The following is an 11,850-nucleotide window of genomic DNA, read 5'->3' as shown; positions in this document are numbered from 1 at the left end:
CCCTACAGTCTACTTTGGACGCCTGTCTATATTCTATTCTATAATATGGACCTATGCCCATACTATAGAAACGCAACAGAGCTAGATAACCAGTCGCTGTTTTTCTCTTAGGGTGGCCGACTGGACAGCTTTGCCATCTTACGTATATCGTATTTGAAACAATCTGATGATTTCAAATTGTTTAAATTGTTTTTTGTTTGTTTGTTTATGAAGCCTTGGCAGAGAAGGTGGGGCTTAAATCAAATAAATAAATAGGTTTTTTTTGTATTGTTGTTATAACACATATATGTCAGAAGGTGCAGATGTTCTGTGACTTATGGTTATTGATTTTTTTTCGCTGGCAAACATTCCTGATCGAACCATGGTTGCGTGGGGTATTTTACTCTCGGGGCCTCCAGGGTGGGTTTGCTTTTAGTGCACAGTTCTTGACATCCATTAGAGATTTGTAGATAACACTCTAAGATGGCTTCAAAGTGCACGCCGTTGATCGTTTTCCTGAGGAGCTGGCCGATCCTGTCGCAGCTGAGAAAATCCTTGGCCTGCTTACCTACATTTTTGAACCATTTGATTCTTTTATAACCAGAACCAAGAGTCCGCTCTGCATCAAATTTCTCAGCTAGGTGAACCGTTAGATTTGGAATCTTTAATGAGAAGGCGATTGGCAAGTGGTCAATACCTTGGCAGCTCCCAGCTCTTAGATATACTCTACATAATCAAGCAGTTTGCGCAAAGCTAGGACAAAAAAAATTGACGGTACTAGCTGCTTGGCTTGAACTCAATGTGTACTTGCAGGAATACCACCCTCGACTGGGCCATTCAAAATAAACAAATCTGATCCGTTTGCTAATTGTGCTAAGCAAAATCCTTTCCAATTTTATTTAGCATTTGGATTGCCTGGGAGGGTAAGGGAAATGCTGACTCATCTGCGGGGGGACAGCATTGTTGCTTAAATACAACATTTCATCAGAGGGGCCGGCTCCGGCATTAAAATCGCCAGCTACTAAAACAAGAACATCAGGTGACTTCAGTAAGGAATTAGTTACATACGTGCGCCGGGCTCAGGCGTTGTTCTGTTGGCCAGCTCTCGCATTTGGTTGCTAATTTGCTGCCATCTGCGGATCTTGCCGCCTTGATCCAATCTCAGCTTCACTTATGCATCTTAACTCTGACTGGTCCTTCCTGACGCTTCCACACACACCCCTGTCCATCTTGAAGAAATTTTGTTTCTATTTGTCATCACGGCACTGCCCCGAGATATCAGAAAGTGGTTTCTCCCCGGACCTTTTTTGCTCTTCAGCTTCCGACTGGGAGGGAATAATAAGCGGACTACTTGACGCAGCTTTAGCCATCTCTGCCCATTCCCCTGTCCCTTATTTCTGCTTGTATTTAATTCCTACCTAGCACACAACTTGGAGGGCAGGTAGAGGGGCAGCCTGGGGGGGTCCTTTGGGAGTTTGATGCTTCCAGCTTGCAGGAGGGGTGTTTGACACGCTCCTCCATCCTTTGCACATTGGAGCCTAGGGAGCACGCCTATTTGGGGGCTGGATCGGAGTTCCGGCCGGCTCCCGAGTTGGCCACACCCAGAAGGAACTCATTAGCATAATGGGCCACACCCAACAGCAGAAACTCATTAGGATTGGCTACATTAGGGGTGTGTGGCCTAACATGCAAAGGGGTTCCTGCTCCAAAAAAAAGGCCCTGGGTTTTGACAACAAGCCACACTTCTGGTCTAATATGTTAATGTGCTGTACTATCAGGGGCGTGGCCTAATAGGCTAATGAGTTCCTGCTGTTGGGTGTGGCCTATTATGCTAATGAGTTCCTGCTGGGCTTTTTCTACAAAAAAAGCCCTGCTAGGGAGGGATCTTCTCCCCCTTCCCCAAAGCCAATCCACAGCGGAGGCATATAATTCACATGTGGGGAATCCCATCTACTGTCACAGGCGCTTGAGCCCAGGTCTCTTGGAGAATGACGACTGGTGTTCCAGAAAGGAGGGATCAGTTCTCTCGGATGGCCGGCCAGCGATGTCCCAGGAGAGGATTCGCATGCTACCACGAAGCTGCGGTTGTCGATCCGAGTGGCTCACGCGATCTTCCTCCCTTGGTGGGGAAGCCAGAACAACTTCAGCCACGTCATGTCGCAAGTCCTTCATGGGGAGACTAGGTAGAGTCGTGTTAGGTGGATGGAGAGGGGCCAGTGACGTCTTTTGTGGCCCAGGTCGGATGGGTGCCGCAAGATCTGATGAAGCGGCAGGGAGCAGAATTACACCCGGAATGACTTAGCTCTTCTTCAGGAGCCACGGTGTACCGATAGCTTCCCCAGGAGGCACGGGCTGGGGTCCAGCAGGGCAGGTCACAGGCAAGGCTGCAGAGAGGAACCAAAGTCCAGTCCAAAAAAGAGAGGTTCCCGAGAGCAGGTTTACCAAAGTCCAGTCTACGGTCAAGGAGTTCCAGGCAGCAAGTCCAAGTCCAGTCTGAGGTCGGGGGTTCCAGAAAAGCCAGTTTGTCGGGCCCAGTCCGAGGTTCAAGGTTGCAGAGGTCTGGTAGCAGCGAGGTTGGCGGCTCAGTAGCAAAGTGCACTTGCTGCGTCCACAAACTCCTGCTTCTCCTGGCTGAATGTATTGCCAAGTCCTAACGAGCTAAACTCCCAGCCAGCTCCTTGCCACTCATCCTGAAACGACTCATTCATCTCTTCAATTGACAGCTGACGATGGGCCGTGAGTCTCGCACTTCTTCTCCTTTCTTACAACTCTGAGCATCTCTGATAGCATTGGCGCTGCAAGGGTGTGGGTGAGCTAGTTGGGCTGGGGGTGGCTGCTGAAGACTTGTTTACTGCTTCAGAGCTACAAGACGTTGGCTCGGTTTCAACTGTAGGCTATGACTTCTGATCAGCTGGTAACCTGATCTCTTGTTGTTCTCCTTCTGGCTCAGGGCCAGCTGCAGCCGGCTGTTCAATTAGCTGCTCAGGGCTAGCAGGTAGCCCTTTGTCTGAGAAATCTGAGCCATCACTCGGCACAGACTCATAACACACGGGTTCATCAGGATAACTCTACCCAAGAGCCTTTATTATAGGAGATGTACTACTGAATAGGGTACTTGTCCTTTGGGATGCATTATCAGTGCTTACAGGAGTTGGAACTGGAGCCTTACTGAAGTCGGAATTGCAGTTTCTCTTGGTAGAGTCACAGAGCTGAGCTGTTCTCACGTGCTGGGTTGGCGCTGGTTTTGATGCTGTATCAGGCTTGGAGCCTTGGACTGCTCTTGGATGTCTGTCTGACCGGGAGGAATAAATTAAGTGGCCTGGCCGTGGGGTGAAGATTCTGCAAATAATTTTTTTAATTGTCCAAAGTGGAGGTGGTGTTCGCTTGCTCGCCAGAAACAGTCTCTCTTAAGCAGTTAGAGCTGCGGAGGAGTGTTTGAGCTGCTGACGCTTTGTTATTTGCCCCTCCAGAAGCCGCTGAATCAAGGTCAGAAGACTCAGATAACCGTGGGTATGGGCCTTGGAAAAAGCGGATGGACCATCTCATCTATGAAAACTCTATGGGCAGAAGTTTCAGAGGAGGAGAGGAATCTCTGCATTTTTAGTAACATCAGAGGGATTGCAGAACAGCCGAGGGTTAAAAGTAATCTCGTCCTGCAGAGGTTATTAAGGAGTCTCTCAGTTTTTATGAAGTTAATGAGGTGTTGTTTCTGTATGCATAAAAGCTGGCTTGGGGAGTGAAGGACCTCTCTTTTCATCTGCTCAGCAACCCCAATTTAAATGGCTAGAAGCGATGCACAACACTACTAGATTTGTTTGTGGGCAGAGTGCAGTAGAAGCTTTTTCTCCCCTTCCGAGTATCGCTTCCCCCAGGAAGATCACTGAGGCTGCAAACTTCTTTGAATTTAAGTTTAAATTGGAGGTCTGGAGGGCTTATCTTAGAGATATTTGGAGCTTATTCGCTCCCTTGTGAAAGATTGCATGTTTTCTCATTAAGAGCACTGAGTGCATCGTTGAGTGTGTCGATCTTGTTAGAAATATAATTAAGCCTTTGAAGAATAGCTATTACCGCTTGACCTGTTAGTAGGCGTTGAACTTATTTGGAGAGGAGTAAGATGTCCCTTACTAGCTCTTTCAATAAAAGTTCATCAACGCGCAACTGTTTGGCCGACTTCAAGAGGTGAGTGTGAATCCGAATGCCTTCTCAGTCACTTTTTTGGCCCCATTTTGGCTGTCTGTCTGTCTTTCAGAGGCAGTGGGAGATATACAGCTCTTGAAGTCACAGCTGCTGTATTGTCCAGAAGCTAAACAATTTGACCAGTAACTGGAGAGTGCAAAGGAGTCCAAAATCTGGCGGTTTGGATCCAATTAGACCAAGCAGAGCCAGATGGGATATCTTAAACTACTAGAAGGGTGTCAGAAAGCACAGATAAAGCTGAGTCTGCAGAGCAACTGAAGGAAGATTTCTGTTTGTCACCATCTTACACCCAACCAGGGCTATTTTGGGGCAGGAACGCTACAAAAAAAGGCCCTGGGTTTTGACAACAGACAAGGTAAACAGAATAAGAAGCAAAAGGTGGGTGTGGCTGGATGGCCACACTTCTGGTAACACGGGGGTGCGGCCTAATGTGCTAATGAGCTGTGCTGGTAGGGGTGTGGCCTAATATGCTAATGAGTTTCTGGTGTTGGGTGTGGCCTATTATGCTAATGAGTTCCTGCTGGGCTTTCTACAAAAAGAGGCCTGCACCCAACTATATTTTGTTATGGGACATCAAGCCAAGATCTGAAACCATGGTTTGAAGTTGACTTATGAGCCATAGGTCGGAGGAGGAGGAAGAGGAGATTGGATTTATACCCTGCCCTTCACTACCCGAAGGAGTCTCAGAGCAGTTTACAATCTCATTTCCCTCCCTCTCCTCACAACAGACACCCTGTGAGGCGGGTGGGGGTGAGAGACCTCTTTGAGGACTGCTCCTGAGAGAACAGCTCCGAAAGAACTTTTGACTGACCCAAGGTCACACCAGCAGCTGCATGTGGAGGCGTGGGGAATCAAACCCGGTTCCCCCAGATTAGAATCCGTGCTCCCAGCCACGACACTAAAACCACTACACCAAACCATGGTTTTGTGCAACGTATGAACAAAGGCATCACGGCTTAACTCTGGCTTGCCCACTAGGACTAAACTCACAGGGATACCAGCAGGATTCCTTGGGGGAAAGCGAGGGAGAAGATGACGACACTGGCATTTGTCAAGGCAACACAGGATTTTCAAGCCAAATCCCAGTTTCACAAACTAGCCCTACCCAAAATAAAGAAGAAGAGAAGAGATTGGATTTATACCCCACCCTTCACTACCCAAAGGTGTCTCAGAGCGGCTTACAAACTCCTTTCCCTTCCCCTCCCCACAACAGACACCCTGGGAGGTAGGTGGGGCTGAGAGAGCTCTGACAGAAACTACCCTTTTTCAAGAACAGCTCTTCTCAGAACTACGGCTTGCCCAAGGTCATCCAGCCAGGTGCAAGTGGAGGAGGAGTGGGGGAATCAAACCCGGTTCTCCCAGATTAGAGTCTGCGCACTTAACCACTGCACCAAACTGGCTCTCCAACCACAAAACTGTGTTAGTGAGCCTTTGCTTCCCAACTCCACAAGCCATCCCAAACACCATGAAAACTCAGCCCACTCTATCTTCCCGGACAATCGCCAGCTCTTTCAGGAAGACAATTTTCAGCACTGGACAGCTCCTTGTCAGTCTGGGGGGGGGGCTTCCGCTCAGGAAGCTCAGTGGACAGAGCTCACCGCATCCATTTACCACAAAACCAGCGATGGCTGCTTATGACAGGACAAGATGAGCGAGGAGCTCGGCCAGAGTAAGAGCGTGGGAGTTTGCTGCTGTTTCTTACAGGACTGGCGCAACGCAGACTACAGCTGCGTCTACTCTGCAGCAGCGTTCTCAAACAGAGAAACTGAGGCTGTGCGGACAAAGACATCCATCAAGCTTCACCCGCAATGAAGTGGAGGTCAGGGAACAGGGAAGAAGAGTTAGAAATCGGCTGAAGACTGGCAGACTTTTCCAGGCCCATCTCCATTATCAGCTGAAGCTGATGGGACTGTTTCCACAGAGCTTTTGTGTACTGGGTCTCTTGTACGCTATTTGCAGCTGTACCTATTGTGAATTCTTCTCCTTTTTTTGAAGCTGATGGGACTGTTTCCACAGAGCTTTTGTGTACTGGGTCTCTTGAACGCTATTTGTGAATTCTTCTCCTTTTTAGAAGCTATAGCATACCGAATGGAAGTAAGGCAGGAAATAACGCTCCTAATCTGTCTTTTCTGACTTGCGTGAGGAACAAAGCAAGCAGCATTCAGGCGAAACAAAGAGCCGGACCTGGCACCCCTGTCTGACAGCGCGGACCCCTGAAATAAATGGGTTTGGCATTCCATCCCGAACAGACTCACCATAAACTGAGCAACCGCCTTAATGAAAAAGACCCGATCTTGCTCTGTGTCCACATCTGAAGGGATATCGCTCTGAGGCTCATATCTGCAAAAGGAGACATTTTGGAGAGTTAGAAGACACACTGACCGGCCATTAGCAAGTAGGCAAAGGTATGCAGATCAAGTTGGGTGCCTGTGTTAGTCTGTCCGTAGCAGCAGAAAAGAGCAAGAGGTCCAGGAGCACCTGAAAGACTAAGAAAATATGTAGCAGGGGAGGAGCTTTTGTGAGTCACGGCTCACTTCTTCAGCAGTAGAAGAGATAATAGTCCAGTAGCGCCTTTAACAAAATCTGTGGCAGGGGGTGAGCTTTCGTGAGCCACTGGTCACTTCTTCAGCAGTAGAAAAGAGCAAGAGACCAGTGGCACCTTAAAGACTAACTACAATTGGGGCAGGGGATGCTGTTTTCGTGAGTCCCTGCTCACTTCTTCGGATACAGCAGATATTTCCTTTATATCTTGGGGAAATTTTACAAGAGAAACTTAAACTGTACACAGCGTAAAAGGTAGCCTGGGCCGGGTCTAAACATGCCCGAGTATATCAGATTTCAAGGCTTCAAACTGCGACAACAAATAAACCAAGTTTAATTGTCTTATTTAAAAGACAAAGAATGCTGAATCCCCCCCCCTCCAGTCCAAGAAGCATTAGTCAGCTGATCATCTAGCTGGCAGCAAGGCAAAGATTCAGGTAATGGCTAATTTACTGCAAGAAAGTTGACTGCAAGAAATACCTTCACGAAATAATCACAGACGGCTGTGAAATCCAAGAAGGCAGCTACAGTTTGGTGGAATGGTTAAGTGCACAGACTCTAATCTAGGAGAATGGGGTTTGATTCCCCACTCCTCCATTTGCACCTGGCTGGATGACCTTGGGCAAGCTGTAGTTCTGATAAGAGCTGTCCTTGAAAAAGAGCAGTTTCTGTCAGAGCTCTCTCAGCCCTGCCTACCTCACAGGGTGTCTGTTGTGGGGAGGGGAAGGGAAAGGAGTTTGTAAGCCGCTCTGAGACTCCTTTGGGTAGTGAAGGGTGGGGGTATAAATCCAATCTCTTCTTCTTCTTCTTCTACATGCTGCATCTCTATATCATTTGCTGCTCTAGCCCAATCTCTCAACCTGCGGGGAACGAACGATTCTGCGGCATCTGTGCTCTGGGAAGCAACTGAATAATCTGATCACTAAGGCTAACACATCCATGGAGCTCTACACTATCTCCCGAGCCCCCATGCAACACTGACCCAAGAAAGATCTGTTAGGAACAGAAGTGGAAGGATAGCGAAAGTTATTAAAGATGGCGGAGATAGCGGAGACAGCGGCAGTGGCGGCAACGATGGCGGCGGCGGCTATCCTGGCGTGGACGGCATTGGTGGTGCGGCGAGCAAGGCGGCGGCGAGCAAGGCAAGGTGCGCGTTTGAGCGATCCCTGGCGGCGGAGAAGGAGTACATTGAGGGCCGCCGTGAAGAGAGAAGAAAGGGGCATGCGCAGATGCCGAGCTCCGGCTCAGCGGAGCCAGAAAGGACGTGGCCAGGCCGGAAAGTAGGCGGAGCTGCGCGCCTAAGGAGGAGATCACCACCACTGAACGCCGGAGACGCCAGAGAACGCCAGAGAAAGAACAACCCGCTGGACCAGGAGACCCGACCATGCCGAGCCAACGGAGAAACAGCAATAGCCACCACAGAGGGGGTGCCGGTAGGTTGTCCCACCCCCCCTTCATACATTGTGGCCCTAGCTAGGAACACAGGTGATTAGCACCAGAAACCCTGTAAGCCGCTCTGAGACCCTAGCCATGGGACAAGAGCGGGATATCAAGTCTAATGTAAATAAAAAATAAATAAATTAAAAGGCAAAAGAACGGTAGTCCCTTGTGATGCTCAGGAGAAAGGCGGGCATATAAATATTTTAAATAAAATAAATGTCGCCGTCAATGTTCCCTCTAAGCTGTGGAGTCCTGTGAGCAAAAATTCTACTTTGTGAGCTACTGGCATGAAAGTTGTGAGCGAGCGATTTGTTTGCTCTGGAGCCCCATCCTTCCTGAGCTGATATAAAGAACCGGAGGCTAAAAAACTGTGAGCTCACACTAACTCAGCTTAGAGGGAACACTGGTCACCGTGCTCCACTTTGGCCCAGGCTAAACTGATCTCATTGGATCTCGGAAGCTAAGCAGATTAGTACAGGGATGGGAGACCACCGCAGAAGTCCAGCGTCGCTGTGCAGAGGGAGGCCCTGGCAAACCACGTCCGTTAGTCCCTTGCCTAGAAAACCCTGCAGGGTCACAACAAGTCGGCTGCAACTTGACGTTGCAATTTACACACAGGCTTCGCTTCCCCACAGAAAGATGTCACCGCACGGCGTTGCAACGTGCTTTCGGTGAACGCCAGAAGAGCCAAACCCGAAGGGATCGGGACAACAGTCCCTCTAATCCAGCTTTTCGCAGTAGCTGACGAGATGCTCCAACGAGACCCCACGAGAAGGGGTAACAGAGGCTCAAGGCTCCTCCTCTTGCTGACCACCCCCCAAAGCCAGACTGTCCAGAGATGGCCATACATTTACTACCGTATGCACCGTGTAATCTGTATCAGCGAGTCTGATCTGCTTCCCTTTAGAGCCAGTTTGGTGTAGTGGTTAAGTGCACGGACTCTAATCTGGGAGAACCGGGTTTGAGTCCCCACTCCTCCACTTGCACCTGCTGATTTGACCTTGGGTCAGTTACAAGCTCTGGCACAGCTGTCCTTGAAAAAGAGCAGTTTGTGTCAGAGTTCTCTCAGCCCCACCCACCTCACAGGGTGTCTGTTGTGGGGAGGGGAAGGAGGAGGAGGAGGAGATTGGATTTATACCCCGCCCTTCACTTGGAGTCTCAGAGCAGCTTACAAACTCCTTTCCCTTCCCGGTACTCCCAGATTGGAGTCCGCGCACTTCACCACGACACCAAACTGGCTCTCTAAGTTTTCTTGCCCGGTGGAAGGGAACTCAAAAGGCAATTAAATGCCCATTGAGCTGGTTTTTCCCCCAGGAACTGAAACCCTGAGAGAGGGGAGGACTTAGGGTGACTAGATGTCCACTTCTTACAGGAGCCAGTGTTACCTCTAAGCTGAGTTAGTGTGAGCTAGCTCAAAGTTTTTGAGCCTCCGGCTCACACATTTCTGTCTCAGCTCAGGAAGGGATGGCTCCAGAGCAAACGGATTGATGCAGGAGCCAAATTGGCTCGCTCACAACTTCAATGCCGGTAGCTCACAAAGTAGAATTTCTGCTCACAGGACTGCACAGCTAAGCAGGAGCACTGCTTGGAGCCCCCCCCCCTTTAAGACAGGCATTCAGACTAATTTAATTAACTGTAATTTAACTGCCCCCTTAAACATTTTAATGCCCCCTGAACAAAAATATCCTGGCTACTGGCCTGTTAGTAACACCTGCAAGGTGGACGGACCTGCTATTATTCACATTAACCCTTGAGAGGGAGACGCTGAACTGCAGGCTGTGGAAGTATATGTGCAGTCTGCAATGTTCCTGTTAGAGTCATACATACTGGGGTGCTTTCTTCACCTTCTAATACTGGGGCGTTTTTCTTCCCCAGCCATCGTGGCGCAGGCCAGTATGTTTCCGAGTTGCCTGAACGCAGCGAGTCTCTCCTATCACCCATTTCGTGTTATTCACAACTCCAACAAGCAGCCCACGCTTCCGAGATGGCAAAAAAGCCGTCAGATGCTTCCGTTACACCTACTCGTCTTGCTGACTCATTGCTTCATGCTAGAAACGCGTCGTCCCACAGTCCAAAGCTAAGTCCGTTTCAATCCGTCTCGGGTCTCAACTTCTGCCTGAGTTTTTCGCTTAGCTTCCAATGAGTCCAGACAGCTCGTTATCACCCACAGCTACAACTGAAGAGGCTGAGTCCTCTCCTCTCCTGCAAGCTCAGAACAGAAGAGCCCTGCTGGCTCTTCGGCTTTGAAACAGAGATGAGCACCGCAACCCTAGAGTCGGACTCGACCGGCTTTCGAGCAAGGGAAACCCTTTACCTTTACTTACAGTTTTAGGAGTGCCTTCTTGGCGGTCGCATGAGGCTACAGTGCTGGAGCAGGGAACAAGACTGACAGGCCTCTGCCTCGAGTTAACAGGGAGCAAATGACAAAGAGCGGCTGAAGAGCGAGGCGGCCGCTCCCCAAACATCTCCACTTCCACCTCAGATCACACCTCCTTCTCCCCAAAGCTCCCAGAGCGCGTCACGGCCAGGTCTCAACCCGAAGGCAATTTAAAAAGAATCCTCCTTGAGACAGAAGCAGCTGCATGTCATGCATACAGAATGGCCCAGATCAGTCCGGATTGTCAGACAAAAGTGGCACGCGGCTCAAGTCCCGCATCAATCTCGATCACTTCGGCACCGCGGGCTCACGCGGATTCTGTTTTGGATTCGGGACCAGGGGAGGCCGAGCCCGGCTGTCTCCGTTTCGCGGGAGGCTCCCGGATGCCCAAAAAGCCAACGGATTGGGCACGCTTTGCCTTTTCTGCTGCTGTGGCAGACCCAGACCAAATCTCGGGCCTGGTCTGTCTCGAAGTGTAGAGCACACAAAGCACAGCTGTTTCCCCCCTGCCGTGAGACCCTAAACCTATCACACAGGATTTGGAAGATTTCCTCAGATTGGATTTCAAAAGCAGTGGCAATAAACCGTGGCTTGACCAAACCCCAGATCAGCTGCAAATCTTTTTTTTTTTTTTTAATGAGTTTTTATTAGAAATATCACATGTAAAATACCACCACCAGGTTGCACCCTAATCCCATCCTCCTCCCCCCTCCCTATCCCTAATCCTAAAATCAATCCTGAGCTGTCAATAAATTCGATATTACAGAGTTTAAATAGCCACTTCAAACCAATTAAGAGCAGATAGAATTCCAAAGATAATCTCATACATTTCTTTCAATCCAGTCCTGCACATTGGACCACATGGATATGAATACTGAATTTGTTCTCCCTTGGAGTTTCTGTGTTAAGTTATCCATTTCTATTATTTCAGTTATTTTATTTATAAAGTCCAGCCTATCTGGAATTTCATTTTTTTTCCAATAACTTGCTAATAGAATCCTGGCTGCCGTCAGGAGATTAATCATGACATGCGTATCTTTTTTTGCCCAATTGTCAGGTAGAATATTTAATAGAAAGATTTCGGGCTCCAGTGGTAGTTGTTTTTTTGTTGCCTGGGTGATCGCCTGGTGTATCATTTTCCAGTAGACTTTTACTGTGTCACACGTCCACCAAACATGGTAGAACGAGCCGATTTGAGTTTTACATTTCCAACATAAATTGTTATGACCAGGATAGAATTTGGCCAACCTAGCCGGTGCTAAATACCACCGGTAGCAAATTTTGATTACATTCTCTTTTAACGCAGCTGCCTTTAA

The 11,850-nt window shown here is 48.9% G+C and overlaps 1 long non-coding RNA gene across 1 annotated transcript in view; it reads right to left on the bottom strand.

The window, feature by feature from the left end:
* Positions 1-6,431: 6,431 nt before the first annotated feature.
* Positions 6,432-11,850, bottom strand: part of LOC107119325 — a 20,980-nt gene continuing 15,561 nt past the window's right edge. The window contains exon 3 of the long non-coding RNA XR_001482794.1: positions 6,432-6,516. This is a non-coding gene — a long non-coding RNA (uncharacterized LOC107119325). The remainder of the gene's footprint in view (positions 6,517-11,850) is intronic.

Source organism: Gekko japonicus, unplaced genomic scaffold, assembly GCF_001447785.1.
Source record: "Gekko japonicus isolate JY-2015 unplaced genomic scaffold, Gekko_japonicus_V1.1 scaffold4864, whole genome shotgun sequence".
Lineage (NCBI taxonomy): Eukaryota > Metazoa > Chordata > Lepidosauria > Squamata > Gekkonidae > Gekko > Gekko japonicus.
This window is presented reverse-complemented; position numbering and strand designations above follow the sequence as displayed.